Source organism: Astatotilapia calliptera, chromosome 19, assembly GCF_900246225.1.
Source record: "Astatotilapia calliptera chromosome 19, fAstCal1.2, whole genome shotgun sequence".
In the NCBI taxonomy this organism is placed as follows: Eukaryota; Metazoa; Chordata; class Actinopteri; order Cichliformes; family Cichlidae; genus Astatotilapia; species Astatotilapia calliptera.
This window is the reverse complement of record NC_039320.1, coordinates 1,987,013-1,991,361: the sequence shown is the minus strand read 5'-3', so window position 1 is coordinate 1,991,361 and position 4,349 is coordinate 1,987,013. Positions and strand designations below refer to the sequence as shown.

At 43.3% G+C, this 4,349-nt stretch overlaps 1 long non-coding RNA gene across 1 annotated transcript; it reads left to right on the top strand.

The window, feature by feature from the left end:
• Window positions 1-3,291: 3,291 nt before the first annotated feature.
• On the top strand, window positions 3,292-3,868 carry LOC113011610 (uncharacterized). Its single transcript, XR_003270596.1, has 2 exons — window positions 3,292-3,377; window positions 3,625-3,868. It is a non-coding gene; the product is annotated as an uncharacterized LOC113011610 (long non-coding RNA).
• The last annotated feature ends 481 nt before the right edge of the window (window positions 3,869-4,349 follow it).

Sequence of the window (4,349 nt, the reverse complement as noted above, 5' to 3'; positions counted from 1 at the left end):
ACCTGGACACACAATCCCCAGACTTGAGCTTTGTGCAGCTGTACTGGCTGTAGAGTTAGCAGATTTCATATCATCAGAGCTTGACATGCGCATCGATGCTATCACCTTCTACACTGATAGTAAAGTAGTGTTCGGATACATAAATAACGAGACAAGAGAATTTTATGTGTATGTCAGTAATCATATTGTGCGCATCAGAAGGTCCTCTCATCCTAAGCAGTGGAAGTATGTGTCTACAGGGGAAAATCCAGCAGACTGTGCGACTATGTCTGTACTGGCTGCCTTTCTCTCAGATACCTCTTGGCTCACTAGACCTCATTTTCTGACTGAGCCTATGCAAGATTCTCTAGAACCAGACTCCTTTGACCTTGTGGATGCAAACATAGATGCTGAGATACGCCCACAAATCTCTACTTTGCAAACACAGGCTTCTCGCACACTGCTTGGGTCCCACCGTTTCTCCAAATTTTCTTCCTGGCAAGCTTTGAAATGTGCCATTGCTAATCTCCTTCACATTGTGAACAGCTTTCACACACGCAAGGTCAAAGGGACCATGCGATCCAAGGGGTGGCATTTCTGTCAGAAAGCAGGTACACCTGATCAACTCAGTTTATCAGAGCACATCATTATTCAAACTGTGCAGGAAGAGGCATATGCTGAAGAGTTGGCCTGTCTTATGAAGAATAAGGTGATCCCTCAAGGGAGTCCTCTTAGGACCCTGGACCCCTTCATTGACGCACACAATGTCCTCAGAGTTGGTGGTCGGATAAGGCATGGAGAGGTTCCTCATGAAGTTAAGAACCCTAAGATCATTCCTTGCAAGCACCATATTGCAACATTGCTGGTCAGACATTTCCATGACCTGCACCATGGACGCCACTTCACAGAGGGTGCCATCCGTGCAGCAGGCTACTGGATAATAGGTATGAAGAGATTGGTGAGCACTGTCATCCACCATTGTGTCACATGTCGAAAGCTCCGCGGCCTCCCTGAACAACAAAAGATGGCTGACCTGCCATCAGATCGCCTCTCTATGGAACCCCCATTTACCTACGTTGGACTGGACGTGTTTGGCCCGTGGAGTGTTGTTGCACGGCGTACAAGAGGTGGTCTCACTCATAGTAAGAGATGAGCAGTTATATTCACTTGTATGGCCGTTAGAGCAGTCCACATAGAGGTCATAGAATCTCTGGACACCTCATGCTTCATTAATGCCCTCTGGAGGTTTCTAGCTATTCGAGGTCCTGTGAAACAAATACGTTCGGACAGAGGCACAAACTTCGTGGGTGCTTCAGCTGAACTAAAGATTCCATCCAATATTGACTCCACGTCTGTTGAGTACCTGGCAGGAAAAGGCTGTGCATGGGTCTTTAACCCTCCACATGCGTCTCACATGGGTGGCGCATGGGAGAGGATGATAGGAATAGCCAAAAGAATCCTCGATTCAATGTTCCTGCAACTTGAGACATCAAACTTGACGCATGAGGTCCTTACTACACTGATGGCAGAAGTGGTGGCAATTATCAACGCTAGGCCTCTCATACCACCGCCTACCTGAAGGAGATTAGGAATCTGGAGAACTGGTGCCAGAGGAACAACCTCCTTCTAAACGTCAGTAAGACAAAGGAGCTGATAGTGGACTTCAGCACTAAGCAGGAGAGGAACTACCAGACCCCCGTCATCAACGAGTGCCCAGTGGAGAGAGTGGACAGCTTCAAATACCTCGGAGTTCACATCACGCAGGACCTGTCATGGTCCTGTCACATCAACACCGTGGTGAAAAAGGCCCGACAGCGTCTCTACCACCTCAGACGCTTGAGAGACTTCCAACTGCCCTCCAAGGTGCTCAGGAACTTTTACTCGTGCACCATAGAGAGCATCCTGGCGGGAAACATCTTAACCTGGTTCGGGAACAGCACCATGCAGGACAGACGAGCTCTACAGAGGGTTGTGCGGTCAGCTGAGCGCACCATCCGCTCCGAGCTCCCTGACCTGCACTCAATCTACAGCAGGCGGTGCCGGACCAAGGCCAGGAAGATCGTGAAGGACCTCAGCCATCCCAACAACAGACTGTTCTCTCTGCTGAGGTCAGGAAAGCGATTCCGCTCCCTGAAGACCAACACAGAGAGACTGAGGAGGAGCTTCTTCCCGCAGGCGATACGGTCTCTCAATCACACCACCACACAGTACTGACCCACACATATGGTTCTTACACACACACTGGACTTTCTGGACATTGTTTTTGCACACATTGTTTTTTTGCACAACACTGGTCACTATATTCTTCATTTCCGGTTAATACTTGTACAGCTGCTGTTATTGTGTATATATTTATTTATATTTAGATTTCTTCATACATTCTTATATAGTTCTATATTGTGTATTTTGTTGTACAGTTATTTTATTTTCAACTTTAATTTATATATTTTATCTTATTCCTTCCCAGTTAAATTTACCCTTCATTCTAATTTGTGTTGTACAGTTATTTCATTTTTAACCTTAATTTATATTTTATTCCTTCTTAGTTAAATTTACCCTTTTTAATTTTTCATATTTATTTCCTATCTTATTCATAGCCTTTTCCTTTTTTGTTTTCTTTAGGTCACAAGCAGTTGTCCAAGCATTTCACTACATATCGTACTGTGTATGACTGTGTACGTGACAAATAAAATTTGAATTTATTTGATTTATTTGATTATTTACCAGTATGTACTGATCCAAGGGACCCAGTTCTACTCACCCCAGCCACTCTCTTAACTCAGAAGATGGGTATTCCATCAGCTCCACCTAAAGACTCCAATATCAAAGACATATGTAAACAACAATGGCGTCAGGTGCAGCATCTGGCCCAGACTTTCTGGAGCAAATGGAGACAACAGTATCTTTCTTCACTGCAGCCAAGAAGAAAGTGGCAGGACAGTCAACCCAATCTGGAGCCTGGGAGCATTGTACTTCTCAGAGATCAGCAGCTCGAGAAATGAATGGCCCCTTGGAGTAATCACCCAAGTCTTCCCTTGCCAGGACAATAAGAGGTGAAGGTATCCAGGCAAGACGGGTCAAAAGTATTTTTGAGACCTGTGTCGGAGCTCATTCTTCTCTTACATCCAGACAAAGACTGAACTGTTACTCTATATGTATATACATATATAACCATGTATAACTGTTCTGTATTGTATGTTAGTAGTGGCATTCTATCATGCCAGGCGGGGAGTGTGCTGATAGTGTTAGTGCAGCTGTCCCTTTAATAGTTCTGATACCTGGTGACATCACTGGAAGCAGGAAGTAGTAAGGTTTAGTGAAGTTTGCACATGGCCAAGGAGACTGCCATGAATCCACATGCATCTGCCCTCAATCCTTCATCTTTTGGAGCATCGTCTGTATGTATATTGTTTATTTGATACTTGTCTGTAGTTCTGTTCTTGTATTTTGTGACATGAGGGAAGTTTAATGTGTAAATGTGTTACTTACGTTGCTAAAGCCACATGTTTAGAGCGCGGCTATGCTTATTCTTGCAGCTAAAGTGCTACGCTATGTTGATTTAGATTATTGTAGACTTGTACGTACAGTGTATATGTAAGATTTAAAGAATATACTGTAATTGTAATTGTGTTATGTTTGTTTCAGTTTCACACTTTCTACATCATTAAACCTGTGGACAAAGAGTAATGGTCTTCAAAGTCTTGATGGAAGAAAAGTGTTGAACCTTGCTGCTGGTTCCTCTTCTGTGCAGTGTGAAGAGGGAAAGACAGTACAACTGCAACAGATTTTATTTTGGTTTACATGTATTTTCTGTAATATTTCCAGTATTTCAGTTTTCAGTCACAACTTGAAAAAAGTCATGGAATCAATAAAATATGCGTCAAAGCAGTTCTGATTCTGGATCCAACTCATTGCAAGAAGACATATTTGACACAGTCTATGCAGAAAGATAGCAAATGCCACTGCCATGAAGGCTACGTAATGGGCTACACTGACAAGCAATGGTGCACTGACTCGCACTGAGTGCTGTGTTTTGTTGTCCTTTGTGTAATGATTGATTGGAAGAGCGCATACACTTGTTCACAAATTGTTGTTTAAATGTTTTGGCACGGTTAGAGCATTTTGCAAACAAAATGTGTCACTTTGGCCAACTGTTTAGGCTGTGTGTTAACACTGGGAAACGAACACAGGTAACAATGTCTGCCATTTATGTAACTGTAGTCTCTACAAAGATTCACCGCTGAAGTCTAAATCAACAGTAAGACATTACCAATAGTTCACAATACTAAAAACCCAGACAAAACCCTGTGTTAACTATCTTTACTCTTTACAATCCTATTGCATATTCTGTAAAGTAACAACCTTAGAGT